This window comes from Phyllostomus discolor, chromosome 8 (genome assembly GCF_004126475.2).
Source record: "Phyllostomus discolor isolate MPI-MPIP mPhyDis1 chromosome 8, mPhyDis1.pri.v3, whole genome shotgun sequence".
Taxonomy (NCBI): Eukaryota; Metazoa; Chordata; class Mammalia; order Chiroptera; family Phyllostomidae; genus Phyllostomus; species Phyllostomus discolor.
Window position 1 is genome coordinate 13,270,704 of NC_040910.2, and position 14,094 is coordinate 13,284,797.

Consider the following 14,094-nt stretch of genomic DNA (forward strand, 5'->3'; position numbering starts at 1 on the left):
TTTTAGAGATGGGTAAACTGAGATTGAGAATACTTAGAAAATCTGTCCAGGGTCAGATAGGGAACAAGTGAGGGGCTGGGATTCAACTCAGGCCTCGAAACTTTACAACCATTGTTTTTACACTGAGCAAAGCACAATCCCTGAAAATAACAATGCTTACAGATTACGTCATTTGGTTGAGAGAACTCCTCCTGCAAGAGGGAACAGTAAAGTTCAGCTTCATGCTATGAAATAGCATGTTCCCGAGAGGCCACTCACGTTAACATAGGGGGTTACCCAATTTGGCCGGAATTTACCATTGCTATTTTTCTCCCTCTTTCTGTGTTTCCATGTTGACCTTCTTTCTTTCTTCTCCTTTTTTAAAATCCACTTTCAGTTAAGATTTCTAATTAGATTCCAAATTTGAGACACATCTTTCAAGAAAAGCAAACGGCAAAAATAGTAATTAAGGGACAGCTATCTCTTGTCTTTCTGAGGGTGAAATAAGTAACTTTTTGTTTCTAAGTTATGAAATCCTCTGGAATTTTTCATGATTTTTTTTCTTTCTTTTTTTTTAAATAATAGTTACCCAAATCGAAAGGTACTGAATTGATCTTAAAAAGTCAGTAGCCTTTCCGTCATAGATGCTAAGAATCTTGCTTCTGAAATAAGCACAGTTTAACTCTCATACTCTGGGCCTGGAAACTTTTATTGCTGCAAATACAAAATCTCCAAATTTATATTAAATCAAATCATTCTTCGGTGTTACAGTAGGCACTACCCCAAGTCATTTTTCTCACTTTAATGCTTTTTTTAAATTATGAGAATTTTACAAATCAAGAGGAATAAGTGTTTTCAGCGGAGAGAAATGATGCAGGGCAGCTGAGATGCAAACAGTATGTGGTGCTTTCCTTTGTTTGATTCAAGAGAACAAATAGTAGTAATATTGATATTGAAAATTACTTAGTAAGCTCTTGCTCCAGTGCTCCTTATTGGTACTAAAGGCCGTATTTTCACACGTAAAGTATAATCAGATTTTGAAGCAATTAGCCATATAATTCTGGTCAAGAAAACTCTTCTGCCTAACAAAGCAAAACCACTGAAGCAAACAGGTTTTTTTCTGGCTTGACTTATCTAGATTGCAGAAAATTATCTATTGTAATTTAATGTGCAGAGCCCTAAAATAAATCCGTTACTTAAAAGCAGGCCAGCCTCGGGAGTACAAGAAACCTCAAAATGCGTATTTCTGAGAAAGAAACTTTTGAAATACTTCCTAAGGCTAACCTGGAAATAACTTTGGGAACTATCAAGCTAATTCATGGTTCGCACACACCTACACATACACATATGTACACGTATGAACCTATAATATGTTCATGTGCATTTAAAGCTTCTGAGAGTGTTACAGTATCCAGAAATCTTCAAACTCTCTCGACCCCAAACTTGTTTCTGCCACACTTACGGAACCAGCATTCAGAACACCGAAGGCGTTTGAGAACCTCTTTGCTCTCGTAAGACGGGTGCGCTGGACTTTGGCAGGAGGTGAAGGAGGGCAGGCTTGGACAGTAGATTTAAAAGCACCTGTACTCTGGGGACCAGGGGAGGAGCCCGAAGGACATTACACAGAAATGCCAAGAGCGGGACGTGGCCAGGCACAGCTGGTTCAAAGGCGCCAGTGACTCCGCTCCAGCTGCTTTATCGCTTTCTTCCATCATTTCTTCATTCCTTGCTGTTCCGTCTGCTTATGACTCTGTTCCTCGCACTTCCACACTCAGTTCAATGTCATCTCCCAGAGAGATGCTCTCTGTTCAGCCATCCCACAGCGGTTCCCTCCCTGGCTGCTCAGTATTTCCCCCCACAGGACTCTGCTGTTTCTCTCCATGGCATCAATCCCAGCTTTTATTCACGTCCTGATGCTTATTTATTTCGTGCCACTGCACTGTGAGCACCGTCAAGCCAGGAGAGGGTGGTGCCAGTGAGTTTGGGTCAATTCTGTAAAGTTACCAACCGCCTCACAGAGGACCGTTTGCCATATAACAGGCCTTTAGTAAACATGTGTTGATTTAATAATAAATAAGAATGATGGCTTAATTATCTCACAGTGACACCTAGGCTTTGCCTAACTAAAATTGATCCATTGTATTCACAGAAATCAATGTGTCTACTCTCTCTGTCTCCCTCCCTTCCCCTCTCTCTAAAAATCAATCAGCAAGTCCTCAGGTGAGGATAAATCAATCAATCAATCAATCCCTTTTTAGGGTACAGTCAGCCAGCTCGAACAGGCGGTCCCACAAATCCTAAGACAACAAACTGGTAGTTCTGTGAAATGTTTTTTAAGTAATAGGGGCTATAACGTTGAATTAATCATCCATATAAATGAGCGTTATGTGCTAGTTACCGAGAATCACTCTCGTACCTGCTTCTTCGCTGTACTCCCCAAACAGCTCTGCTCTTTGATGCCGCGTTGCTGACTTCAGAGCCCTGTGAAGGACAAAAGGACAGTGTGTTACGACTGGTGTTTCACGGCGGTCTTCTCTTACTACAGCAAGCCCAGCTAAAAAAAATACTTCCTATGCTCTAAAATGCGCGTCATCCCAAACTTGAGGACATATGGCATCAACATCAGATCCGCAGAACAGAGCGATTTCGTCTTCGTATTCCAAATTAGTCTGTTTTATTCGACTCACACAGCTCCACTGGAAGGGTCGCAAGCTGACCCTTCTTTATTCGCCTCCGTGAGTCAGGCGCTATTCTAAGTTACGTGGATTAACTCATTTAGTCCTCACAGCCCCTGGGAAGGCCAGGGTGAGCCCAGCAGTTCTGAGTTAGGCAAACCCTGCACATTCCAAAGAAAGGCCTGTCTTCAGCTCCTAGAAGACACCCTCTGGAACCGTCTGCCTGACAGAGTGTTTGCACCCCTGAGGCCACGGCCTATGCTGCTTCCCTTGGACCAGGTATATGTATGGTGGACACCTGTTTCAGTTTGGGGGCAGTGGAGTCTGAAGGTCGGAATAGCTGAGGTCAGCTACCCAGTGCTGCAAGCTTATGTGACTGACTCTAATAAAACTACGTGACTGACCCGCAGCAAAACCCTAGAGCCCGAAGCTCAGGTGAGCTCCCCCGGTTGACCACACAGCTCGGACACGGCTGCTGGAAGACCTGAGCGCACGCCGTGTCACTTCCCTGGGAGGGGACACCTGAGAGCTGGCACCTGGGTTTCTACTTTCTGCACCGTGTCCCTTGGCTGGCTTCAGCCCGTGTTCTTTCACTCCAATAAACCATGAGTGTCAGTGTAACAGCTTTTATGAGTCTTGGGAACGCTTCCAGCAACTCATGCAGCTAAAGGTGTTCTTGAGGGTATCACTGGAGAGAGAAGGGTCTTTGAGGCATCACAGGAAAGAATTCAGGGGCACACAAGAGGAGGCCAAACAGCAGCGGCAAGATTTCTTAAAGCCAAAGTACATTCTAGGAGAGAGAGAGAGAGCAGGTAGGTGTGAAGTGCTGCAGTGCCACTCCCTTGGGTAATGCTCCTTGCCTCTCTCGGGCTGGGAAAACAGCAGGTTTATTTTGAGCTACCCAATCCTATCCTCTGCTTCCCTTTAAATGGTGTCCTGTCGCTTGGATTCTACCCACAATTCTTCAGATTTGCCCACAAGGAGGGGGTCAAAACCACAATACTGATTTATTATAAGGGTATGATTGAGGGGACCTTTCTTTTTAAGATTTTATATATTTATTTTTAGAGGGAGGGGAAGGGAAGGAGAAAGAGAGGGAGAGAAACATCAATGTGTGGTTACCTCTCATGCAACCCCTACTGGGGACCTGGTCCTAAACCCAGGCATGTGCCCTGACTGGGAATTGAACCGGCAATCCTTTGGTTAGCAGGCTGGCACTCAATCCACTGAACTACGCCAGCCAGGGCGAGGAGAGGCCACTTTGAAGTAACTTGTGTTATGAGTCTGTGCATGCACTAATAATGGAAATTTTCTTCTGCCTCTTCACCCCCCAAAATCTACTTTATATAAACACTGAGTACCAAAATATGGAAAGATATTTCACAGTGAAGAAATAACTTACTAACGAACATATGGAAAAATGTCCAACTTCATTAGTACTCAAGGAAATAACCATTAAAACAACGATCAACAATATTTCATCCAACCGATTGGCAAAGAAGAAAAAACATTCGTGCTTGATGCCATTTTGATTTTGCTCCAAGTGCCACTTTTCCAACTGCTGAGAGCTCTAAACGTGTTTCTACCCTGTCCCAGAAAGCCTAAGAGGCATTTTCACCGTTCATACTTTACACAAGATGCTCTTCTCGGGCACACCCTGTTCTGACACTTCCTGAGCCATGACGCCTTTTCGGTAAGTGACTGTTGGACATCCGTGGTGGCACCACAGGTCCCACACCCAGGACACAGGAGGAAGGCGGTAAATGTGTCGAGTGCACCAGTGCACTAGCGAGCTCATTTCTTCACTTTTAAAGTAAATAAAGTGCGGTGCTGGCTTCTCAGAAATATGTGTTCATTCCCTTTGATCTAGTAATGTCAATTCTGAGTTTCTATTCTAGGGAAGCAATGCTAACTTTTTAAAAAATTTGTATGTAAAGAATTACTACAATGCTACTTAAAATAGGAAAAATGTAGAAACAGACTAAATACAGTAGAGAAGTGTTTGAAACCATTGTTATAATAATTTGATGGACTATTATATCATGTTAAAAAGAAGAGTCAAAAGTTCAGATTTAAAAAGGTTCATCCCAAAATATTAAAGGTAAAAAGCAGGATTTAAAGTTGTGTACCTCAACATGCAACAGGTGTAGTAGAGCAGGTAAGGCGCAGCATAAAACCCCATCTTCCCCAATACTAAACTGTATCCCCCCGCCTCCTTAAGCCTCAGTTTCCTCATTTATAACCTGGAAAGTAGCAACAATATTACCTATCCCAAAATGCCATTTTAATTAAAAATAAAATTATATGACTCAAATAGTATTAAAAGTACCTATCACATAGTAAGTATTCAGCAATTGCAGTTTACATAGCTTACATTTGAACTATTAAATGAAAACAAAACCCATGCATTCCAGATAGTCTAAATATCAATATATCAATGTGTGGGCAGTAGTTTTGTGTGGTGGATTTTCAGCTGTTCAGTACTTTTGGAACATCCCCCCCATTTGGAAAATATCCCACCTTTCAAGTTTACACATGACCAGGATGGATGCCAGAAATCTACTTCTCAGACTTCATTACACGTTGAGTCTAAATTATCCCTAAAGTGATGCACGACAGGGTCTGTTCAGAAAGTATCCAGCCATGCAATATGGCAAATAGAGACATTTACTGAAGAAAATACAAGATACAAGAAACATTGTACATGGGACAATGATGTCTCAGTCCCCTTCAAAGTAGGCATCTTGGGACCTCACACAGTTCTCCCAGTCACCACCAGCTGTCCCATCTTATTTTCCTGAATCTCATCGACAGTCTGAAACCTCTTCCCTTTCAAAAGGTGATTATAGTTTGGGGAAAAGCTAGAAGTCACAGGGTGCCAAATATGGGCTGTAGGGAGGCTGAGTCATGTGGGTGATCGGATGTTTGGCCAAAAAACTCTTCATGAGACGTGATGCTTGAGCAATGCCTTGTCCTGATAAAGCTGCCAATCACCAGTTGCCCATAGCTGAGGCCATTTTCATTGTATTGCGTCTCTCAACCAACGAAGAACATCGAGGTAGTACTCCTTGTTAATTGTTTGGCCTGGAGGAACGTACTCATGATGGGCAACGCCTTCCCAATTGAAAAACACAGCTAATATGGTCTTGATATAGCTACAACTCTGCAGTGCCTTCCGGATCGTAGCCTTGGACCCACCATTCATCTCCTGCTATGACCTTCTTGAGGCTATCTGGTTCATTGGTAGCAGTTTGGATCAAGTCATTAGCAACTGCAGCACAATGCTCCTTCTGCTCTGGTAGCAGAAGCTGCAGAATGAATTTTGCCAGGACATACTTCATGCCAAGATCCTCTGCCAAAATCTCAGACACAGTGGTTTTTGGAATCCCCATATCAGCTTCCAATTCCTGCACTGCCAGTCAATGATTTTTGTTGACTGCAGCCCATACACGTTCAACATTCTCAGGTGTTCCGCTTGTTGCAGGCCTTCTAGGTCGTGGATCACTTTCCACAGATTCTTGACCATCTCTGAAGCATTTGTGCCACAGTTTTATTTGCACTGCACTCATTATATGATCCCTAAAAGCCTTCTGAATCATCTGAATAGTTTCTGTGGAAGAATGTTCAAGCTTAACACAAAATTTGATGTGGACCCGTTGCTTTACTGGCTCTGTCATTCTGAATGTGATGGCCACACAGTACACATGCTCACTCAATGGCGTCTACCACCCTCACTGCCTAGTACAGTGAAGTCATCATTATGCATACGTGTGCATTCCAGTCCACGCTCCTTGGCTGCCAGGTAACATCAATGTCCTGCAAGCCGTTCTTGTTTTATTAACAATGGTTGCACTTTTTCTGGGACAGACCTCTCATATGTTGAGAATGTTAGAATGGGAGTGTATGACCTAGACTTTTCTGATAAGATAACGTTGTACAAGGCTTTGATTCAGCAGCACATGCTTTGCAGAATCCATCTGACAATCCACTCTGAAAGCTGACATCTTCACTAGCTCCCAGAGGCATTCTGGGCACAGTAGGTGCCCTCGGGCCCATGTGTGGGCAGTGGAGCCTGTGGCAGCATCAGTAACCGGGGGTTTGTCCTGGAGTGGTGCTCATGTGTTTGTGGTTAAGCTTGGGGCTCCTGAGTGGGCAGCCTCTGAGCCTGAGCCTCTGTTTCTTTAAGATCTTAAGGGACCCTATGCACTTTTGCCTTCAGCAGACCTTTTTCCCATAACACACACACACATACACACACACACATGCACCAATATACATGTATGTGTATGTAATTAGACTTTATGACTATACTTCCATAAAGATAGATACAATAATAGTACATAATGAAATTTTTTCAACTATTTTTTCTTCCAATCTTAAAAAACATTAAAACATTTTTATAGACCCCCAAAAGCACTGTAGGTCATTGGCATCGTGTCTACTGGGCCTGATAGGAAAATTGGCCTGGCTGGTGTTTTCAGATGAACCCCTTTCCTCTGTAAACTAGCTTGAGTCTCTTCAGTGTTTGTAGCTATGAGACCTGATTATACAGGTGGCAAAACTATAGTGACATGTTTACTTTTTTCAACTTTTTGGAAGTTTTCAAATTCTTTAAAAAAAACATGCATTATTTACTAAAGGGAAGAACAGGTATTAAGAAAAAGGAGAAGAAAATCTGATCGATGTATCATCAGCAGTTTATAGCACTAAATGGCAAACTAAATTGCACTGGGTCACAGTGGTGAACGAAATTTGGATCCCAATACAGGAGGTAGATGTTAGCATTTTGGAAGGAAAACTCTTCTACTTCTTTGTTTTCCTTGAGGTGGCTAGCCAAAATGGAACAGTGAAAACTATACAAAACTGGGAGTCTGGAAATACAGATCCTAAGTATTCTAAGTCTTGATTCTGCTACAAAATCCTATGTAACCTATAAAATCCAGATTCTTCTGATCCATTACAGGTAATGCAGACCCAACATGTAAAGACTTGATTTCTAATGAAGTATCAGGTCCCTAAGCCAACAGCTATATGAAGAAGTAAAATTAAAATAAAACCGTTGGACAATGTAATTTCATTAAGTCTTTAAGATTTTCCTCTAACGAATGAACAAGAGAAGTATTAGTGGGATTTCAATCACAAGCACACCGCCACCAGTTATCCCTGATTCACGAGGTCGGCATCTTCTTCTGTGCATGGAAACCAGCAGGTCTGTATGTTTCACGCTCACAGATGCGGGTTTCCCTCGCCCCCTGACAAAACCCCTGTCTCCATTACCTGGGAGTCCTTTCCCTGATGCACTTGTTCAGATCATACTGGGTCCCCTTGTATGAGTTACGGCAATACTAGCTTTTGAAATAATTAACCAGGAAATCTCAGCCACTCGTTTAAATGATTGACTCACTGATCCAACTTTTGGCTGAGAGGGCAGGGAAGGAGTTCTGCTTTATGACCATGACAATGGTCATAAAGGAGTTCTGCTATTCTACATGGTCGTTTAGGAACCGGGCTGAGGGAAACGCCACTGTCTTGCCAGCAAGTGGCTCAGTCACCCTGAATATCGTCCAGCAAGGAGACCAGGGGGGAGGGAGAAGGAGGATGACAGGAGAGCCCTCTGTGGGGCAGGCCTGCAAATGTCACATGACCCTCTTGTGGACAAGGGGCTCCGAACAGCCATGACTCTGCACCTTGGACGGGGGCTAAGATCTCGGCCAGACAGCTAGCCCCTCCTTCACAGAACCTTTTAGTTTGTGAGACTCAATGAGTCCAAGGCAGGTTGTCCACATCTCAACACTGGACGCCTCAATGACGAAGGAGGTGAAATGATTTGGTCATAGGGTTTTGGTAAGAGTGGCATCAGAAGCAGGTGGAGACGAGAATAATCAGAAGAAGGTGATGATGACAAGCTGCAAGCACTTCTGGGAGGACAGACGGAACAGGGGTCCAGGAAAGATGTAATCCTGGACAGGAAGCACCAGAAGTATCTTCAGGGCCAAAGTCACGTAAGAAAAGGGAGTTTCTAGGGGTGCTATTGTCATGGTCACACAATAAAAGATGAAAACACTCCTCGGGCTGACCGTCAGGACATTTTACGGTCGGCGTCTTTCCTGTCCCCTTCGTCACTGGCTCTCCACGTGGGTTTGTCTCAGCCGTTTCCAAAGTGACCCTTGTTCTGAGCTTCTGCAAATTTCTTCTTTCCACCAGGAAGAATATTCCCCCCCTTGCTATTCCCATATTATTTATGTTATGGCAGCTTGTTACATGGTTATTTATTGTATGTCGTTATATGAATCTACTTATTTTAATAGTTTATTTTATTGTATTTTTCCATTATCATTTATCCCCCTTATACCCTTTTCCACGTCCAACCACCCCCCCAACAATCACACTTTTTAAACATTTGTTATACCATCATATCTTCTTTTACATAGCAAAAGATAAGGCGTTATTGAGTGAATGACTGGAAAAGTAACCAGATTTATACATTAAACTTGTGGTTTTTGAACATTCCACACAGCAGAATTCCTTGGGGACACAGGAGCCTCAGTCAGCGTAGCCAGGCTATCCTGGTCACACCGGGGTCCGTTTTCGAAACACACCTGATGGACCGATTTTGCCAGCTTCGGGAAAAATAGAAGACTAATTCTGCTGAGTCTGGGGTAAAACTGTTGAACCACATTTCAGACAAAAACACAGTGAGCTCCGTGGTTTAATTACCCACACATATGCTGACAGGCATACGATGGAGCACTGGGAAGTTTAGAGAGAACTGGGATCCATTTCTTAGATCAAGCAGTTAACATTGCTCAAGAAGGGAACATCTATTCCATTTGGTGTGGCCCACTGCATAGGAAGCAGTAAAAGAAATGACTGTGAGTGAGCCCCAAAGTCAAAATCATCATAATTGCATTACTTGCAGTACCCTCACGAGAGCGAGGAAACAAAAGAAATAGTTAAATGTTATGGAAAAAGGCATATGGCAGCAATATGTGGATACTAGTTAGGAAATCTTGTTACACTAAAATAGAGAAAGTCAATAGCCTACAAGAATTCCGGTGACTGTTTGCCAAATCCCTCAGTACAAGCCCAGGAAAAATGCCCGCTGCAGACGAGAACCACAGGCCTGGGGCATAAAGAGAAACAACGATGCCAGTGTACGGGAAAAGAACATAGCTTCACTTGTTTAAAGTTCAACCCCAGCTCTGTCAATTTTGAGCCAACACGGCTTTGACATTGTTGCTCTTTCGAGTAGTTGTATGCACAAGCAGTAAATAGTACCAGTCAAATGCCGCAAACTGTCACGTGCACAAATCACCTTTCCAAATGTGGAAAGATGGGCAGAATCAGATGACAGAGAAGCCTTCAAAATAGCCTCCAGACCAACCGTTATCTAGGAATAAGATGTTTTTTTTTTTTCAAAACAACTTACAAGATTACCTTTCAAGGAATGTCAGAGCAAATAAAAGTGAATGTTTTTCAACATATAAAAGGAAAGGGGGCAGTTGGAGACTCAGTGAACTGAGGACTATGGTCCAAAAAGAACACTTGGCGTGTAGGGCCCCCAGCCCCCAGAAAAACAGAAGAAGAAGGTCAAGAACTAAACAGACCACAGTGACTTCCCCCAAGGGAGATAGGATCTGGGTACGTATTGAGATATGTGTTCACGCCGCCTTCATCGTGTGCATAACAGGCAAACCACGCCTTGAAAGTCTAGGCAGCTCTAGAAAGAGATTTCAGAAACCGGGGTTCCAGTTGAGCGACAATGACTCAAAAATCAGTGTCAAAAACTCAGGCCACTGTGACAGTCCCCTGAAGCAGTGCTGTGCGGGAGCAGCTGGCCCAGCCCACGAGAGCCACGTCGCCCCCAAAGCCACAGTCGGGGCCATTGTCAGCAGCATGAGATCAGCCACAGTGGGAGTATTGACACCTGGGAAATGAGCAAACACAAAAAATCAGGACTTCCTGGGGTTTTGTTCTGTTTTGCTTTGTTTTGTTTTTTCAGGAGAGCCCGCTTGCCAGCACACCAGTGCCGTCAAGGTACATGTCAAGACCTTCATGAGCTACAACTCTAAAAGAAGGAACAATGTAGAGAGGACATACAGAAAACCCAAGGAGGGTAGTGACAGAGCCCCCCTGGGCCTGGGTTAGATGTATCTAACCAGGTGACAGAATACCTCTGTGATCACGTTATCCCATAAAAGAGGAGAAGATACATCAAATTCGTATGCCTGCTAGATGGTTTTGTTATATTCAGAAATGAATGACTTTATATCTCTCACTATAGTAAAAAAATTCAGAAGAGGATGTTAGAAAATCACATGCCTAGACCAAAATCAAAAAGGAAGAAGATTCTCAGATGTCGCTACATCTAGCTAGGAGCCCTTGAGATGTGCCGCGCGTTACTGAGAAACTGAATTTTTATCCATTTGATCTTAGTTATTTTGAACTTAAATAGCCACATGTGGCTAATGGCTACTGTATTGGACAATGCAGCTTTAGAAGTAAAAACCGCACTCCCCACCAAGGTACACAAAGGAGCAGCGTCGTTCTTAACTTTGTAAGTAAAGAGCAGGACTTCCGAGGAGCCAACGATGCCTTCTTCCTCCATGGCGGCCGGACTCAACTCTGGCGAACCACAGGAGAGTGAGGCTCCAAAAGGAGTGGTTGGGGTGGGGTGGAGGACTTCCACCCCGCAGAGCTCTCATTTCTAATAGAATCACACTAGAGCAGCACACCTGCCTTGTTCCTCCCTCCCCACTCACCTGAGCTTACAACCAGCCTGTTGTAAATTAGAAAAAACCGCATTCTGTTCTGCTTCCCACCTTGTGGTAAGCCTGTCAGAGTGGACCCTGTGCCATGCAGGAAGCCTGCGTCTGTCCGGCTCTGTCTGATTCAGTGGTCATGTTTAATTGCATCGTGAAATACTGAACGCTCCCCCTGCCATCGGGTGCGTCCTATCATCCAACCAAGGTTTTATCAGTAATAAAGCTGTTATTGAGAGCTCCGTCTGTCTGATTTCTGTGCCTACCAATCAGTTCCTTCCAAAATATGGAGGGACAAGAATAAGGATTGACTGACCACACCCTCCTCCTCAGAATTTCAACACTCAGCATTCTGATCACTTAATGGCTTCAAAAGTAAAAGGTAGAATTTGTCTTTGTGGTGAACTCAATTTGTTCTAAGAACAACTATCTGAATGACACTGGTAGGCACACATGAAAGCTATGTATGTATTCGCTATATCAAGGCCAGAGGAGTAAATCAGATAAAAGTGCTTTGTGCTGAGATGAAAGCCGTTCCTGACCTCCTTGCAGTGGTCCAGTCCTGGGTTATTTGCGTTCATAGCCTCTATTTCTTCTCTTTGTGACACATCATATCTTAATTTGTGCTATTCAGTAATGAATAGTGCATAATTCCCACCGGATTTTAAACTCTGGCTTCCTAAGAGAAAAGACTATGTGCATCTTTTGATCATCATTTTATTTCCAGCTCTTGGAAAAACAACTGGCACAGAAATGATGTGCTCAATGACTGAATAATGCACTAATTTATTTGATGACCTAAAAGATTAGTGTCAGCAGAGATTATGATGTAAATTTAATTTTTGGCTCCTTCTATGTATCATCCCTAGAAATAAGGGTCCTATAAAGGGAGAACTCTTGTTTGGAGCAACATAATAGTCTCCAGGAATAGAAAACTAATAACGATCCTAATGATAGGAACTAATAATGATGACTGAACTCATGTTAGGTTTTGCTTCCATTCCACAGGTCAATGTCAAGGGTCTCACAGTAGAGTTAGCTGATTATTCAAAGAACATAATCACGGTGCTCGGGCCAGAAAAACAGCCTCCATTTGTTGAGTGTCACTGTGTTCAGACACTGTGCTGAGCACTCCAGAAAACGTGACAGAGTGAGGAGAGGAGCAGTTTTGTGGGCCAGTTTTTTCTCTTCCACAGTTTGCCAAAACACCGCCTTGTCATGGCATTCTTTAGGTCCATTCATAGGGCTGAAGCCAACGAGACACCTCTGTGAGGAGAGATTACTAATGGACTTAGACCGAGATATCTGATACTCGGTTTTAGAGTTCCACTTTTGCATCATAGTTTCCTGAGGCCTCGGGTTTGCAAACTTGAGATCTTGTGCTTGATGGACTAAGGTAGAGCCCATGGATACAATATGCATCAAACTGGAAAGCTAGAAGATAGGACAGGGTGAGTACAACTATATGATTAGAGACAGGGAGAAAGACATCCGGCCTGCAGTGGTGGATGAGCAGCGACCAGACCAGATCCGTGGAATTCAAGAACACTCACTCAAGAGTCAAAAAAATTCTTGGGTTCCTTACCATTGTATAGAATGAGGCCTCAAGATTATCACTGCTTGGATATTAAACAAATATGTGATACTGAAAAGCGCACCTATCTCAAGAATCCGGGGCCCTAAACTAACTAGAAAGGGCCAGAATGGGCTGCAAGGGCTACAAATGAACTTTAGACTGCTGCTGGGAACGCAGACAGTTGTTAAGAACTAGAGCATGCCGGGCGTGGTGAGCGGGTTACAACACAAATATCAGAAAAGGCTTCCTGCCCTCAGACACCGTGTACAGTTCTTATCACTGTGACTTAGGAAGATCCAGAAAACAGCAGCTAAAACCATCAGCGGAATATGAAGTATGAGGCTGCCATAAGCAGATTAAAATGAAAAACTTTGCTAACTTGAAAACAGAAGCTGAAGAATAGAATCCACATAAAAATGAGCAGCTTAAAAGTCAAAACAACTTACAAATTTAATACAGATTTGTTCAACAAATTTCCATGTATTAAGGCAAAGGAATATGCTTTAAGGAAAGAAGATCATCAGCCTCTGTAACACCGGTCAGAAATACGCTCTGGAAATACACATACATCTGGCAAGAATCTGTGAAGTTTATTGAAAACTAAGCCATAAGCAGTCATTAAAAGAAACCTCAGATATGGCCTGTCTTTAAGGTTAAAGGCTACAAATCCCAATAACCATACCTTAAGGAATCCAATGGCAATCAAACACTAGAATTAGAAGGGTCTGAATGTATCACCAATTCAATTCCAGTATATTTAGAACAACACAAAAAGCAATTTAAATAAGAGCTAATATGAAATTTTTTTCAAAGGAAACATCTGTACAATAAGGAATTCCTCAGAAAAAGGTCTTTATTTCAGTATTATGAAAATAATTGGGGTCTTTAATTGTTGATTAATAATGATTTCTACTTTTAAACTATCTATGCAACCAAGAGGGAACTGAATATTATCAGAATGTTAATTTGTCACTGGGGGTTCTAAAACAGAGATACCAGGCTACTCAGCACAGAACCGTCGCTCTGTACGGGACTGCAGGAGATTAAGCCTGCTCCTTTCTGGGAATGGAAGCAGATTTCAGAGAAGACATGCACAGATATG

At 42.9% G+C, this 14,094-nt stretch overlaps 1 protein-coding gene across 2 annotated transcripts in view; it reads right to left on the minus strand.

Moving 5' to 3' along the window:
- Positions 1–14,094, minus strand: part of INPP4B (inositol polyphosphate-4-phosphatase type II B) — a 517,613-nt gene that overhangs the window by 280,092 nt on the left and 223,427 nt on the right. For both annotated transcript variants that reach the window (XM_028521081.2, XM_028521080.1), the window contains one exon: positions 2,396–2,460. The gene's annotated coding sequence lies outside the window, so the exon portion shown is untranslated. Of the gene's footprint in view, positions 1–2,395; positions 2,461–14,094 lie in introns of those variants that run through there.